This window comes from Hylobates moloch, unplaced genomic scaffold, assembly GCF_009828535.3.
Source record: "Hylobates moloch isolate HMO894 unplaced genomic scaffold, HMol_V3 SCAFFOLD_13, whole genome shotgun sequence".
Taxonomy (NCBI): Eukaryota; Metazoa; Chordata; class Mammalia; order Primates; family Hylobatidae; genus Hylobates; species Hylobates moloch.
In genome coordinates, this window is record NW_026652288.1 from 17,473,514 (window position 1) to 17,491,305 (window position 17,792).

Here is a 17,792-nt window from a genome sequence, read left to right on the forward strand (position 1 = left end):
TCAGGCCTGTAATCCCAGCACTTTGGGAGTCTGAGGCCGGTGGATCACAAGGTCAAGAGATCGAGACCATCCTGGCCAACACAGTGAAACCCCGTCACTACTAAAAATACAAGAATTAGCTGGGCGTGATGGAGCACGCCTGTAGTCCCAGTTACTCTGGAGGCTGAGGTAGGAGCATGGCTTGAACCCGGGAGGTGGAGGTTTCAGTGAGCCGAGATCGCACCACTGCACTCCAGCCTGGCGACAGAGTGAGACTCTGTCTCAAAAAAAACAAAAGACAAAACAAAACAAAACAAAAAAACCACAATAGTAAATATTGATATAGCACTTATATAATGTGCCAGACACTGTTATAAATGTGATCCACATATTAATCCATTTATTTCTTATAATCAAATTTTGATGTAGGTACTATTATCTTATTATATTATTGTTATATTACATCTATCTATCTTTTGCTGTCAATCATCTATCTATCATCTATTTATCAACAGATGAAGAAACCTCAAGGAACAATTTTAATAATTTAGCTACATTATACAAACAGAAAGTGGTAGTTACAGAATCTGTGCTCTTACTCCTGGATTCAAATCTTAGCTCCACTTGTTTTCAGCTGGGCAAGTTATTTAACTCCTGTGGCCTCAGTATCCTCATTTGCAGAATGGGAGTAATAATAGTATTTATTTATCTAGTATTAAGTAGCATAAAGTAAAATGCTTCAAATAGTGCCTGGCACAAAGTAAGCACTACATAAAGGTTTTCCAGAAAAGTTATTTTGTAATGGACACTATAAAGAAGACTGAACATACATACTTTATAGAGATAAGCACATAACAAACTGTGACTTTTCTATTTATCCCTGTGCTTTATAGATGTTTTGTAGCTCTTCACAGAAAGGGCACGAGGTGATATAAGTAATTGGTATTGTTTATACACTCATTTAGGGAGATAAAGCCAAAATACAGTTGAATTTAAGGACATGAGCCTGCTGTGTCAAGACAGACAACAACCACCCCCTACAGACGCAAAGAGTACGATGTGCCTCCCCAATATGGGGCTCACTGGAGAGCGGGCGTGGTCTCTGGGGTTGCCACCTCTGCTTTCCATTTAACTATTTGAAACCTCAATTTCCTCATTCATAAGTGGGGAATCATCTTAATGCCTGGTTTTATGCGTTGATCTTCGGATTAAAAAAGATCGTTTGCTTATTCATTACTTTTGGCTGGGCATTAAGGATGCAAAAATTAAGAAAAAATAGGCCTATCTTTGCAGAGCTCACAGTGCAGTGTGGAGACAATGAGTAAATTGTTCTACTGCATTTCAGCAAGTTAAGTACTCTGATGGAGGCAGGTACTGGTGGGTGGGATGCAGTGGAAGGGAGCCTGGTTTTGAGGTAGGGAGAGGTCTGGGGTCTGGGGTTGGTTCTGGAGAATATGATAGAGCTGAGTCTTGAAGGACATTCTGAGCAGACCAAACAAGTGCAGAGACCTGGAGTTGTGGGAAGTTGGAGCACTTTCAGAGATTTTCATTAATTTTTTGGGGGGTGGGGGATGGAGTCTCGCTCTGTTGCCCAGGCTGGAGTGCAGTGGCGTGATTTTGGCTCACTGCAACTTCCACCTCCCAGGTTCAAGCGATTTTCCTGCCTTAGCCTCTTGAAAACCTGGGACTACAGGCGTGTGCCACCATGCCCGGCTAATTTTTGTGTTTTTAATAGAGGCAGGGTTTCACCATGTTGGCCAGGCTGGTTTCAAACTTCTGACTTCAGGTGATCTGCCTATCTCGGATTGCCAAAGTGCTAGGATTACAGGCGTGAGCCACCGTGTCCGGCTGTTTTTCACTAATTCTTCATTGTTCTAGAGTTTCAGTTGAGTTGTGACAGGCAAGGCTAATGGATAAGGAATAGTAATAATAATAATTATAATAGCTAACATTTAATTGAACATTTCTATATCCCAAGCACAGAGTGTTTTATTTGTATTATCTCATTTTTAATCCTCATAACTTCTCTGTGGTATCTGATATTTAGTATCCATGCTTTACAAATAAGGAAACTGAAGCTCAAAGAACCTAAATGACTGACCCAAGGTCACACAGCTAGTAAGTGCTGAAGCCAGGATACCAACTCAAGCATTCTGGATCCAGAGTTTACCCTGAAGGCCGAAAGAGCCATGTGGGGACTTTAAGTATGGTGAGTAGGGTATAACTTAATCCAATGTGCATGTTAAGGGTAACTTCAGCTTAGTGTGAAGGAAGAATTTGAGGGTAGGGAGTGGAAATAGGCCTAAGGCACAGGGGACTGTTAGGTGTCTGTTGTGGTGAACCAGTGGAAAAATACCGAGTATCTGGATTAAAGCAGATGCAGGAGGGATAGAAAAAAAAATCGGTTTGAGAGGCAATGGGGCTGTGTATTTGCTTACCCTCAGTGCTGGCTGGCTGCCAGCAGGCCTGCGTGGCAAGGGAAAAGGAGGAGCCTAAGATGATCTCCAGGTGTCTGGCCTGAGTAAGTGGGTATGAAGGGAATAGAGGATGAAGGGGAAGTGTGGATGTGCTTATTGTAAGGCCCCAATGGGACATTCAGAAGGACACATCTGGTAGGCAGCTCTGTGAGTCTGGAATGCAAGAGGGAGACTGGGCTGGAGATGCACATCTGGGCTCCACTGTCAGATGACATTGGCTAATGAGAAGAGCAGAGGCACAAGGAGGAGGCCATGGTGGTGGGTGGTGGGTGGTGGGGAGATGACACAAAGCTGGAGGCCTGCAGATTGTGTCCAGGCTGCAGGTGTCTTCAGCCTGGTTGATGATATTAAAACAGGAAGAACCATAGTTGCCAACATTTTAAAAATTGGGGAAGTTTTTTATAAAAATAAAATTTGTTGGTGTTCTTGACAAATTGGGTGATCTGGCCACCTGATACCCACATATAAGGGACAACAGTTGGCCAGTGCCTTCCTTCAGCAGGACCAGTGCTCCCTAGTAGTTACAGTGGCCAGGTGTCCTCCTCCTCTCATTTTGGGCCCCTGCCTTGCTCCTGCAGGCGTTTTATTAATATTTTGTGACCTCAGATTTAAGATTTGGGAAGAGAACACAGAGTTTCATAGAAAACTAAACATGAGTAGTCAGACAAGTGGGAGAGAATACAGCAAATGGTGTTAATGAATTGCAGAAGCAGGGGAGGTCAGTAGGACAAATGCTATGGACAGATGCAGATATGCAGACTGGGAAGTGTCCTTTGGGTTTGGTCACCTGGAGATGCCCTTAGCAAAAACGCTTAAAAATGGGATATTAGGTCAAGAATTGTAGAATAAAAGGAAGGGTGAATGTAGAAAATAATTTCAAGAAGCTGTGTTACAGAGAGGAATTTGAGATTGGGAGGCTTTAGTGTGTGTGTGTGTGTGTGTGTGTGTGTTTTAATGTGAGCGACTTGAGTATGTCTATATAAGGATGTATTTGACATAAAATAGTATTTTATTTGTCCTTGACTTACATTTGATAAGAACTACAAAAAGTCTAGTCTTAGCTTTGGTTGATAGATTATTCTAAAACTGGTGGTTTTTATGAAAACAAAGCCCTCCAGCTTATAGGATAGGATAAAGTGCTTTTTATACATCTATGCAAAGACAGCCCTGCCCCTTTAGATCTTTACTAGTGTTAAATGCATTTTTTACTAGTTTAATATGTAAGCAGCCATGCCTTAAGATGGATAATTTTACATTTTAACAACTGTAGGTTAAGTCAAGCAGTGTCAATGTGGTGATTTGCCACCTACACTTACTCATGAATATGTACATTGTCCGTTTCCTTTTAGTATTAGCCAGGTGGAATCTGTATGATGATCTTATCAGCCAGCATCACTTCTATTACAATCTGGGTTAGTGTGCTTTTGTTGATTTTATGCCACATCCCCAATTTTTCCATGTACTTTTTGGTATTTGTTTTATGATATAATTTGATCCAGCCAATAACTTGTATGTGTGTGTACGTTAGAACTTATCTATCTTGTCTTTAACAAAAACTCTCCTAATTAAGGAAAAAAATGTACCTGCCATCTGCAGTGATTGATAAATAAGCAGCTTGTCTTCTGTGGTGAACACCATTTCAAAAGCACGTTTGTTGTGATTTTTCTTTCCTCCCAGTTAATGCAGTGGGCAAGAGAGACTTTAAAATTTCATACAGAATGGAAGCAGCCAGTAGCTAAGCTATTGGCAAATGTCAACCAACTCATTAATTCATTAATTCAGCAAATAAATTGTTAAGAATTTACCATGTGTCAGATGAAGTTCTAGGGACTGGGAATGCAGTGATGTGTAAGACAGACACAAATCCCTGCACTCAGGGAGCTCATATTGGAGTGGAGAAGCAAACAGTAAATAAGATAATGAAATTAAAAAGTTTATGTGTAAGTATATTTTTGAAAGCGATAAATGCTGTGGATTAAAAATAAAGCAAGGAAGGGGATCGAAGTTTTAGGGGGTTATTGACATTTTATTTTATTTTATTTTTTATCATACTTTAAGTTCTAGGGTACATGTGCACAACATGCAGGTTTGTTACATATGTATACATGTGCCATGTTGGTGTGCTGCATCCATTAACTCGTTGTTTACATTAGGTATATCTCCTAATGCTTTCCCTCCCCCCTTCCCCCACGCCACAACAGGCCCCGGTGTGTGATGTTCCCCTTACTGTGTCCAAGTGTTCTCATTGTTCAATTCCCACCTATGAGTGAGAACATGCGGTGTTTGGTTTTTCTGTCCTTGCAATAGTTTGCTGAGAATGATGGTTTTCAGCTTCATCCATGTCCCTACAAAGAACATGAACTCATCCTTTTTTATGGCTGCATAGTATTCCATGGTGTATATGTGCCACATTTTCTTAATCCAGTCTATCATTGATGGACATTTGGGTTGGTTCCAAGCCTTTGCTGTTGTGAATAGTGCTGCAGTAAACATACGTGTGCATGTGCCTTTATAGCAGCATGATTTATAATCCTTTGAGTATATACCCAGTAATGGGATGGCTGGGTCAAATGGTATTTCTACCTCTAGATCCTTGAGGAATCGCCACACTGTCTTCCACAATGGTTGAACTAGTTTACAGTCTCACCAACAGTGTAAAACTGTTCCCATTTCTCCACATCCTCTCCAGCACCTGTTGTTTCCTGACTTTTTAATGATGGCCATTCTAACTGGTGTGAGATGGTATCTCATTGTGGTTTTGATTTGCATTTCTCTGATGGCCAGTGATGATGAGCATTTTTTCCTGTGTCTTTTGGCTGCATAAATGTCTTCTTTTGAGAAGTGTCTGTTCATATCCTTCACTCACTTTTTGATGGGGTTGTTTGTTTTATTCTCGTAAATTTGTTTGAGTTCATTGTAGATTCTGGATATTAGCCCTTTGTCAGATGAGTAGATTGCAAAAATTTTCTCCCATTCTGTAGGTTGCCTGTTCACTCTGATTGTGGTTTCTTTTGCTGTTCAGAAGCTCCTTAGTTTAATGAGATCCCATTTGCCAATTTTGGCTTTTGTTGCCATTGCTTTTGGTGTTTTAGACATGAAGTACTTGCCCATGCCTATATCCTGAATGGTATTGTCTAGGTTTTCTTCTAGGGTTTTTATGGTTTTAGGTCTAACATTTAAGTCTTTAATCCATCTTAAATTAATTTTTGTATAAGATGTAAGGAAGGGATCCAGTTTCAGCTTTCTACATATGGCTAGCCAGTTTTCCCAGCATCATTTATTAAATAGGGAATCCTTTCCCCATTTCTTGTTTTTGTCAGGTTTGTCAAAGATCAGATAGTTGTAGATATGCGGCATCATTTCTGAGGGCTCTGTTCTGTTCCACTGGTCTATATCTCTGTTTTGGTACCAGTACCATGCTGTTTTAGTTACTGTGGCCTTGTAGTATAGTTTGAAGTCAGGTAGCATAATGCCTCCAGCTTTGTTCTTTTGGCTTAGGATTGTCTTGGCAATGCGGGCTCTTTTTTGGTTCCATATGAACTTTAAAGTAGTTTTTTCCAATTCTGTGAAGAAAGTCATTGGTAGCTTGATGGGGATGGCATTGAATCTATAAATTACCTGGGGCAGTATGGCCATTTTCATGATATTGATTCTTCCTATCCATGAGCATGGAATGTTCTTCCGTTTGTTTGTATCCTGTTTTTCGTTAAGCAGTGGTTTGTAGTTCTCCTTGAAGAGGTCCTTCACATCCCTTGAAAGTTGGATTCCTAGGTATTTTATTCTCTTTGAAGCAATTGTGAATGGGAGTTCATTCATGATTTGGCTCTCTGTTTGTCTGTTATTGGTGTATAAGAATGCTTGTGATTTTTGCACATTGATTTTGTATCCTGAGACTTTGCTGAAATTGCTTATCAGCTTAAGGAGATTTTGGGCTGAGATGATGGGGTTTTCTAAATATACAATCATGTCATCTGCAAACAGGGACAATTTGAATTCCTTTTTTCCTAATTGAATACCCTTTTTTTCTTTCTCCTGCCTGATTGCCCTGGCCAGAACTTCCAATACTATGTTGAATAGGAGTGGTGAGAGAGGGCATCCCTGTCTTGTGCCAGTTTTCAAAGGGAATGCTTCCAGTTTTTGCCCATTCATTATGATGTTGGCTGTGGGTTTGTCATAGATAGCTCTTACTATTTTGAGATAAGTCCCATCAATACCTAATTTATTGAGAGTTTTTAGCATGAAGGGCTGTTGAATTTTGTCAAAGGCCTTTTCTGCATCTATTGAGAAAATCATGTGGTTTTTGTCTTTGGTTCTGTTTATATGCTGGATTACGTTTATTGATTTGTGTATATTGAACCAGCTTACATCCCAGGGATGAAGCCCACTTGATCATGGTGGATAAGCTTTTTGATGTGTTGCTGGATTCGGTTTACCAGTATTTTATTGAGGGTTTTTGCATCGATGTTCATCAGGGATATTGGTCTAAAATTCTCTTTTTTTGTTGTGTCTCTGCCAGGCTTTGGTATCAGGATGATGCTGGCCTCATAAAATGAGTTAGGGAGGATTCCCTCTTTTTGTATTGATTGGAATAGTTTCAGAAGGAATGGTACCAGTTCCTCCTTGTACCTCTGGTAGAATTTGACTGTGAATTCGTCTGGTCCTGGACTTTTTTTGGTTGGTAAGCTATTAATTATTGCCTCAATTACAGAGCCTGCTATTGGTCTATTCAGGGATTCAACTTCTTCCTGGTTTAGTCTTGGGAGGGTGTATGTGTCGAGGAATTTATGCATTTCTTCTAGATTTTCTAGTTTATTTGCATAGAGGCGTTTATAGTATTCTCTGATGGTAGTTTGTATTTCCGTGGCATTGGTGGTGATATCCTCTTTATCGTTTTTTATTGCGTCTGTTTGATTCTTCTCTCTTTTCTCCTTTATTGGTCTTACTAGTGGCCTATCAATTTTGTTGATCTTTTCAAAAAACCAGCTCCTGGATTCATTGATTTTTTTGAAGAGTTTTTTGTGTCTCTATCTCCTTCAGTTCTTCTCTGATCTTAGTTATGTCTAGCCTTCTGCTAGCTTTTGAATGTGTTTGCTCTTGCTTCTCTAGTTCTTTTAATTGTGATGTTAGGGTGTCAGTTTTAAATCTTTCCTACTTTCTCTTGTGGGCATTTAGTGCTATAAATTTCCCTCTATGCACTGCTTTAAATGTGTCCCAGAAATTCTGGTATGTTGTGTCTGTGTTCTCATTGGCTTCAAAGAACATCTTTATTTCTGCCTTCATTTCGTTATGTACCCAGTAGTCATTCAGGAGCAGGTTGTTCAGTTTCCATGTAGTTGAGCGGTTTTGAGTGAGTTTCTTCATCCTGAGTTCTAGTTGGATTGCACTGTGGTCTGGGAGACAGTTTGTTATAATTTCTGTTCTTTTACATTTGCTGAGGAGTGCTTTACTTCCAACTATCTGGTCAATTTTGGAATAAGTGCAGTGTGGTGCTGAGAAGAATGTATATTCTGTTGATTTGGGGTGGAGAGTTCTGTAGATGTCTATTAGGTCTACTTGGTGCAGAGCTGAGTTCAATTCCTGGATATCCTTGTTAACCTTCTGTCTCATTGATCTGTCTAATGTTGACAGTGGGGTGTTAAAGTCTCCCATTATTATTGTGTGGGAGTCTAAGTCTTTTTGTAGATCTCTAAGGACTTGCTTTCTGAATCTGGGTGCTCCTGTATTGGGTGCCTATATATTTAATATAGTTAGCTCTTCTTGTTGGATTGATCCCTTTACCATTATGTAATGGCCTTCTTTGTCTCTTTTGATCTTTGTTGGTTTAAAGTCTGTTTTATCAGAGACTAGGATTGCAACCACTGGTTTCTTTTGCTTTCCATTTGCTAGGTAGATCTTCCTCCATCCCTTTATTTTGAGCCTATGTGTGTCTCTGCATGTGAGATGGGTCTCCTGAATACAGCACACTGGTGGGTCTTGTCTCTATCCAATTTGCCAGTCTGTGTCTTTTAATTGGAGCATTTAGCCATGTACATTTAAGGTTAATATTGTTATGTGTGAATTTGATCCTGTCATTATGATGTTAGCTGGTTATTTTGCTCGTTAGTTGATGTGGTTTCTTCCTAGCATCGATGGTGTTTACAATTTGTCATGTTTTTACAGTGGCTGGTACTGGTTGTTCCTTTTCATGTTTAGTGGTTCCTTCAGGAGCTCTTTTAGGGCAGGCCTGGTGGTGACAAAATCTTTCATCATTTGCTTATCTGTAAAGTATTTTATTTCTCCTTCACTTATGAAGCTTAGTTTGGCTGGATATGAAATTCTGGCTTGAAAATTCTTTTCTTTAAGAATGTTGAATATTGGCCCCCACTCTCTTCTGGCTTGTAGAGTTTCTGCCGAGAGATCCACTGTTAGTCTGATGGGTTTCCCTTTGTGGGTAACCCGAGCTTTCCCTCTGGCTGTCCTTAACGTTTTTTCCTTCATTTCAGCTTTGGTGAATCTGACAATTATGTCTTGGAATTCCTCTTCTCAAGGAGTATCTTTGTGGTGTTCTCTGTATTTCCTGAATTTGAATGTTGGCCTGCCTTGCTAGGTTGGGGAAGTTCTCCTGGATAATATCCTGCAGAGTGTTTTCCAACTTGATTCCATTCTCCCGGTCACTTTTAGGTACACCAATCAGACATAGGTTTGGTATTTTCACATAGTCCCATAATTCTTAGAGGCTTTGTTCATTTCTTTTTACTCTTTTTTCTCTAAACTTGTCTTCTTGCTTCATTTCATTCATTTGATCGTCAATCACTGATACTCTTTCTTCCAGTTGATCGAATTGGCTACTGAAGCTTGTGCATTTAGTACATAGTTCTTGTGCCATGGTTTTCAGCTCCATCAGGTCATTTAAGGACTTCTCTACACTGGTTATTCTAGTTAGCCGTTCTTCTAATCTTTTTTCAAGGTTTTTAGCTTCTTTGCGTTGGGTTCGAACTTCCGCCTTTAGCTCAGAGTAGTTTGATCATCTGAAGCCTTCTTTTCTCAACTCGCCAAAGACATTCTCTATCCAGCTTTGTTCCATTGCTTTCAAGGAGCTGCATTCCTTTGGAGAGGGAGAGGTGCTCTGATTTTTAGAATTTTCAGCTTTTCTGCTCTGTTTTTTCCCCATCTTCGTGGCTTTATCTACCTTTGGTCTTTGACAATGGTGACGTACAGATCGGTTTTTGGTGTGGATGTCCTTTCTGTTTGTTAGTTTTCCATCTAACAGTCAGGACCCTCAGCTGCAGGTCTGTTGGAGTTTGCTGGAGGTCCACTGCAGACCCTGTTTGCCTGGGTATCAGCAGCAGACCTGCAGAACAGTGAATATTGCTGAACAGCAAATGTTGCTGCCTGATCATTCCTCTGGAAGCTTTGTCTCAGCGGATTACCCAGCTATGTGAGGTGTCAGTCTGCCCCTACTGGGGGGTGCCTCCCAGTTAGGCTACTCAGGGGTCAGGGACCCACTTGAGGCAGTAGTCTGTCCATTGTCAGATCTCAAACTCCGTGCTGGGAGAACCACTACTCTCTTCAAAGCTGTCAGACAGGGACATTTAAGTCTGCAGAGGTTTCTGCTGCCTTTTGTTTGGCTATGCCCTGTCCCCAGAGGTGGAGTCTACAGAGGCAGGCAGCCTCCTTGAGCTGCAGTGGGCTCCACCCAGTTTGAGCTTCCGGGCCACTTAGTTTACCTACTCAAGCCTCAGCAATGCCAGGCACCCCTCCCCCAGCCTCACTGCTGCCTTGCAGTTCTATCTCAGACTGCTGTGCTAGCAATGAGGGAGGCTCCGTCGGCATGGGACCCTCCGAGCTAGGCGCGGGATATAATCTCCTGGTGTGCCGTTTGCTAAGACTGTTGGAAAAGTGCGGTATTAGGGTGGGAGTGACCTGATTTTCCAGGTGCCGTCTGTCACCGCTTACCTTAGCTAGGAAAGGGAATTCCCTTCCTGGGTGAGGCGATGCCTTGCCCTGCTTCGGCTCACACTCGGTGGGCTGTACCCACTGTCCTGCCCCCACTCTCCAACGAGCCCCAGTGAGATGAACCCTGTACCTCAGTTGGAAATGCAGAAATCACTCGTCTTATGAGTTGCTCACGCTGGGAGCTGTAGACTGGAGCTGTTCCTATTTGGCCATCTTGGAACTGCCCCTTCTTGGGTTATTGACATTTTAGATAGGCTAACCGAGGAAGGTCTTGTTGTGAAGATATCATTTGAGTGAAGACTTGAGGGAAGTGAGGAGGCAAGCCATGCAGGCACCTGGAGAAACAGCATTCCAGGCAGAGGGATCAGCCACTGCAGAGGCCCTAAATTAGGATATGGCTCACTTGGCATGATAAGCATTAGCAAGGAGACCAGGATGACAGATGGGAATGACAGAGGGTGAGAGGAGTAGGAGGTAAGATCAGACAAATGAAGTTAGGGGAGGGTGGATGGTGGGCACTTTGACTCTGAGTAGAATGGAAGTCACTGGAGGGTTGAACATAGGAGTGACATGATGTGATGCACATTTTAACAGGATATCTAGTAAAGGATTCTTAATCCTTCCTTTTGCCATGAACCCCTTTGGGAGTCTGAGAAAGCCTATGGACCCCTTTTCAGAATAGCATGTTTAAATACAAAAGATGAAACCTACAGGATGTAAAGGAATCCAGTTATGTTGAAATGCAATTACTAAAATAGTAAAAGGAATTTATGAGTTAGCAATATATGTGCTTATTAATTCTTTAAATAAAATCTAACAGTAGGTCTATAACTACTGTGACTCCAAAGTAATAATGAGTATAAGTGATATTTTGAGATCTCTGTAATAACTCTGATAGGATATGAAGCTATTCATACTTCTGTTGGTGTGAAGTCACTGGCACTGGTAATACACACTACCCTGGGCCAATGCCTGAATTTTAATGGAAGGAATTGCTAAAATTTTAGTTAGAGATTGGTGAAAATAAATATTTTTTTCTGTCTAAATTCAAGGACCTCCTGAATTTCAACACAGACCCCCTACTCCAACTCTTAGGTGAACAGATTAAATGGAATAGAAAAGAGGAGTGGGATGAAGTAATGAAATGTTGCTGTTTCTATTGTTGCCTGCATACCAGTTGGCACTACTGGAATTCACTGCTTGCCATTTCAGATCACTGGGATTCTTGGTGGATTGGCATACCCAGTGGAAGTGTCTACTTTTTTTTTTTTTTTTTTTAAATGTTCTAGGAAAAGCAGTAACTCCAAGAGGTCTTTATAGTTTCTGATTGGTTCCTAGTGGCTAAATCTTTCAGGAGGCCTGGGGTGTGGTCCTTTTGTAGCTGCAGATTCTCTGTATGGCCACAGGCAATCAATCCATTCTCCTCTCCCAGAGACATCTCTTACTTTGTATTTCTAGTTCACAAAGATGTGGATAGTACAGGCAGAGTTCTTCATATTTGAAAAGAAATAATATGTATAAATAACTCTAGGTCATAGGCTACCTCCTATAGCCCAAGTACCATTTTCTGCTCTCTGTCCATACCACGAGCTTTCCTGCCACCATGCTTTTGTATGTGTTCTTTCCTCTCCTTGGAGAAGAGCCTTCTTACCCTTACCTGGCTCCTTTACTTCTTCATACCTGACTCGCTCTTCAAGGATTAGTTCCAAATGCTACCTATTCATGTAGCTGTCCCCGCTTCCTTATCTCGAGGGACTGTACCTCTTCTGAGCTTCCTCAATACCTTCTCTGTACCTTTTTCCATGCCTGACATACTACTGCACCTTGTATTGCAGTTATTTACCCTCCTTTTTGTTCTTCTCAGCTCCTATAAGCTTTGAGGGCAAGATCCACGTTATCTTTTGTCCTTGGTAGTTCCCAGGATACTGCCCGTCATAAAGCAGTCATGAATGAACAGCAGCAGCTCAGGATAGTGGAGGGCTTTGGCTGGGGGCTGGGGATCCTTTCTCATGTGAATCTATAAGTTCATTTGATATCTATCTCATTCCCCTTTTCCCCTGCCCAAATGCTGACTGGAGCTGCTTATAACTTTTTATTTTTCTATGCAGAAATAACTATTTTCATAAATATTTTATAATACCTATTTATTTAAAATAAGAAATGTACACAATGTTGAGAGGTAGAGAGTAGAAAGCAAAAATCACTTCAAATTCCATTATCCAGAGACAATGAATTTAACATTTTGGTATATATTCTCATTTACTCTAAAAAGACATATTTCACAAAGATAGGATCATGCTATATATTGCATCATAATTATTTCTCTTTTGTACTTAGCATATTGTGACTTTTTAATGGTTTTACACACAGTAGAGCTGTAGTAGCTAAGAGAATGGCTTTGAAGCATTATTGTTTGGGTTCGAATCATGGAGTTGTCACTTAATAGCTGTTGACTCCCTAAAATCAGTTAACTTCTCTATTTACCAGTTTCTCCCTCTACAAAATGAATGCAATAAGAACACCACTTGTCTGAGTGCTGCAAGGATTAAATGGATTTAGACATGTAAAAAGCACAGGGCCAGACTTAGTATAAGGAAGCTGTAACTTCTGTAACTTTTATTATTTCAGCATTTTTAATGGCTACAGAGTATTCATTGCATGGCTACCCCCAGTCTATTTAATCATTCCTCTATTGATGGACGTGCAGGTTGTCTTTGACATTTCACTCTTACAAATAATTAATGATGCAGTGAACAACCTTGTAGATGCATCTTTCAACGCTTGTCTGATTTATTTCTTCAGGACACATGCCAAAATGTGAAACCATGGGATTTTGTGATACACATTGCTATGATGTCCTCCAGAAAGGTTTCTTTAAGAAGTTTTCATTGCTATCATTGTATGATACTTTCCTGCTCATTCCAAAACTGCTTGCTTTCCAGTTCCTCTTTATTGGCCTGTGTTAGTGCCGTCGTTTGATGCATTCAAATGGGACAGCCCTAGCCTCTGTCTCCAGCTAGCCATGCAGTAGGGAGATGACTACAAGGTGGATGGAGCCAGTGCAGTTCCTTTCTGGGGCCAGGAGCAGTTGCATGGACCACTCAGAGTGACCCTAGAGCCTTGTCAACACTCAGTGACTGTGTGGTGCCTCCTTCTATGAGGTGCACACCCTTCCCCAGGGAAGCTGGTCTGCCTGTCTCTCCTTTCCTTTCTCTAGATTTTCTTGCCGAGGCAACACAGCTGCGTCCCTGCTGCCTCCCCTCCATTCCCCAGGGGTAGGTTGTCTAGAAACATAGAGCAGGAGGAAAGGAAGGTGGTGTTTAGTTACCCATGCATCAAGTCTTGGGATTTCTGCAGTTGGTATGGCATTTACTCACTCTGAATGACCAAGAAAAACAATTTATACTAACCTTTCAAAAATAATTTAGAGACTTTGCTTTAGAAAGCACTTACTGGTTTGTCCCTGAATATATTAGACCCTGAGAAGTTTTCATTTTCTTTTAGGGACAGATTTTTAAAAATCATGTTAATTCAAGGATTTGCCATATTAACTTAAGGTACCTCTTGAAATTTGACAGTTAAATTTGGACAGAGTGAGTAGTGGAGGGATATTCTTAGTAATACCCTGTCTGAATCAACTGGAAGATGTTTGATTCTGATTGCTTTGGATTATAGGATTTAAATATCAGTACAATTTTTTTCTAGCACACTAAATCCAATTATGGCAGTATGATTATGGTATTTTAATTTTATTTAAGCAAAACACTGGGTGACAGTTTTCAATAGTTAAGCCAGATAGAGGTAGGGTTGGATTTCACCTTTTGTTATTATTCATATAATTTTATTGCCCTCAGATTTTATTAAAAGTAGGTCTGTGGTTGATGAATGGTAGCAAGACTACAAAACTGACATGAATTTGCGTTTTTTCCAGGGACACCAATTAGTCTCCACAAGGTTGGAGCTTTGGTCAGGAGTGGGTGTATTCAGCAGGCTGAATAGCCTACCTGCAGAAAGCTGCAGCAGGCTATAGATCTGAAACTAGATTAGTGCATATGCACAGTATATCATTCTGGCACTGAAAATGTTAGAAAATTTAAGACAGACTCACTAACCTTTAGACTCAAATTGCATGAAGCATGGTTTGAGTTTCAACGAAAGGTTAAACTTGCTTTTATCTTTCTTCATTTTTAAAGTTTTGGTTGTATGACACTGGAAATGCCATGACTGAATTCTAAAAGAACAAGTGTTGGGAGAGTATCCCCAGCCCCTGTCAGCAGATGAAGTATTAGTACAATTTGTCATTCCAAGTCTTCTGACCTTCCAGCTCCAAAACAGGTGCCTGAGGTTCTTCTCCTGTACTTGTAGAGCATTGGTTCTTAAGTGGGGATGATTTTGATCTCCAAGGGATATTGGCAGTATCTGGAGACATTTTTGGTTGTCACAGCATTGTGATGGGTGGGTGGTGTACAAGTGGCATCTAGTAGATGAAGGCTAGGGATGCTGCTAAACACTCTACAGTGAATGGGACAGCCTACACAAGAAAGAATTACCTGGCCCCACAATGTCAATAGTGCCGAGGCTGAGATATCCTGCTGTAGAAGTTTTCAAGGTCAGGATATCTCCAGATAAGCCAGCCGGCTGCCAGGAGGGTACTCACAGGTCTCATTTCCCAGGTAAGATTATCAGAGGTCGGGTTGGAGTCAGCTATCTCTTAGCCTTGCGACTTCAGAATTTCACCTCAGGTGTCCCAGAGCTGATCAAACTGTAGGAGGTTGACTTGCATTGAAACTCACAGGAAATTGCATAAATACACCTCTTCCTGTCTTACTAAGTTTCAGTACAGTCATAGACAGAACTAGCAGACAGAGTAGACACTTGTGTTGACCGCATAGCTCGTTTGCTCCTGATAGCAAGGTGTGTGGGAACCCAGATCAGCAAGAGGCGCCTCAGGGAGCCTGGAATCAGAACAATGGGAAGTCTTTGGGGATTATAAAGATACCTGAAACTCTGAGGTCTTGACACTCAAAACCCCACTCTTGAGATGTCCCACCATTTGGGTTGGACATGCTGAGTCTTCAGGATAAGACTCTTCTGTTTTCACCACTGCTAGGATTGGTCTTGGGAACCAACCTCAGTCTTTCACACTTTCCTTCTCTGCTGCTACTACTTACCAGCTGCCTTTCATTATCCATATTTATTCTTTTCATTCATTTACTCTTTAGTCTTGTTGGCTCAGGGAAGAGGAATTAGTTCAAAAAACGTGCCATGCACTACTCTGTGACAGGGATAATTAATATGAAGATTGATATTAGGACACTGTCCCTAACTGGAGGCTTTCTCAGTCTAGAGGGTGGCACTGATGTGACAACATTTCAGAATATTGTGGGCAGGACAGTGATGGGGCCACACAGGATTCTGTGCAAGCACAGAGGACACAGACCTACACTGCATTGTCACTTGGAGTGTCTGCTTTGATCTATCAGGCACTGATTTTGTAGTTTTTGGAGGGCAACCTTATTCCTATGATTCTGAGACCTGGGAGAATGGTGCAGGGAGTCATTCTCAGTCATGTGGACTGTCTGCTGTCCATTTGCTTTTCCTTGGGTTCTGTTCCAAGATTGGGTGTCAGGTGTCTGGAAGATGAAACAGTCCAATATGCCACTTAGTCATTACCTTTTCCCTCTCAATAATGGAGGCAGTCATTTGTTCACTTTTGAATGCTGTAGTCAACCCACCAGGAAATGCAGCCAGCCTGGAGGGAAGTAGAAGCAGAGAGTTTTGTGAAGAAAGGAGGGAATTCTGCAGAGGTTGGCAATACTCGAGTGAGCTTAATGTGTTTTCCAGGATCGGGCTGAATCACTCAGCAAAGTCAGAAACCTGTTAAGTGCTAAGTCACAAACAATGCTGTCTTTTGAACAGGCCAACACTGATCGGGCTGGTAGGAACACAGAGAAATGGAAACACTGGATGGGACTGTTAGGCAGGAATGGGAGGATATGTTGAATGGACACATTTTTCTTCCCCAATGCCTGCTGGCTTGGGTCATGTTCTGCTCACTACCCTCAATCCCTGCTTGACCTTCCCCACAACTAAGAGGGATCTTGATTTTCCACGCTAATTGAACTCAGGCAGATCTACCTGAGTTTAACACCTTAGGTGTAGGACTTTGGACAAATCACTTCTCTGAGCCTCAATGTCCCCCATATAAAATGGGGATAATACCACTTATAATGGCTGATGGCAGAGGAGATGTGTATAAAAATCCTAAAAAGGTACTTGGCTTCTTGTAGGTCTCAGAAGATGCTAGTTATAATTTTATGTTGAGAAGTCACACTTAGAATGTGCATGCTCTTAGAGGGGTGCTAATTTACATAAATTCATAACAAGAGGTATTGTCTGGTATTATAGCTTGTCTGAAAATCCAGCTTTTTGGATAGGAATCATGGTAGTGGAAAATGGGGCAAGTCACAGAAATTCTGAGTTTTGTGGGGAGGGAGGGAGAAAGGGACAGCCTGGGATGTCATTTATTCATTAGACATAGACTAAAGGCCCATTAGGTACCAGTGCTATAAAAAGGATACACTTGGCTAACCTCTCAGTCTGTCCTTGGACCAGCCCTGACCTTCCTGTGGTAAGCCAGTGCAATGAACTTTAGGCAGTGCTTGGGGATTCTTAGAAATGCTGCATAGCCTAAATATTTGGTTATTTTTTCTTTAGTAATTAATATAGTGATTTATTAATTACCTCTCAGCCAGATTAATCCTACCTTTCCTTAAAATGTGCTACAGTTGGAAAGGCATCTGATAGGGAAAGGAAGACTATGTGTGTGCTGTATCCGTTTACCAAGGTGCGGCAGCAGTTCTGTGTTTCATTGGAATGCAGAGAACTGAGGCTGACCCAAGGACATGCTACTGAGAGGCCATGAAGGAGGAGGAGGGAGAAAGAAGGAGGAGGAGGAAGGGGAGGAGGAGGAAAGCATGGAGGAGGAAGGAGGAGGAGTTTAGCACCTGAACTAATTTTACTTAGCCTGTTGAGATTTCTCTACCTCCTCTGCTAAGTGTTCCATCTTACAAGTTCAGTTTGGGTGGAGCTGCATTTTGCTTCTGGATCTTTCTTCAGTATCATCTCCGTTGGAGGTGGGAATTTGCCCCTCTGCAAAGTCCAGATGTGCTGAAGGATTGCTCTGCTGTTGTTGGGACAACTTGGAAACTGTGTTCCTGCTTCATTCCCCTTCCATTGCCCCTTGATGTTGTTAGGATGCTATTCACTTGTTTATTTGGTTTTGGGCCTGAGAGCTCTTGGGGGATTGGGGGCAGGCACTGCATCTAGTTTATAATCCCAGTACCTAAGATAATGCCCAGCAGATCATAAACCACAGCGAATGTTTGTTTAATGACTGGC

At 41.5% G+C, this 17,792-nt stretch overlaps 1 protein-coding gene across 2 annotated transcripts in view; it reads left to right on the forward strand.

Moving 5' to 3' along the window:
- Positions 1–17,792, forward strand: part of KCNS3 (potassium voltage-gated channel modifier subfamily S member 3) — a 55,333-nt gene that overhangs the window by 20,399 nt on the left and 17,142 nt on the right. The gene's annotated exons all lie outside the window — the stretch shown is intronic.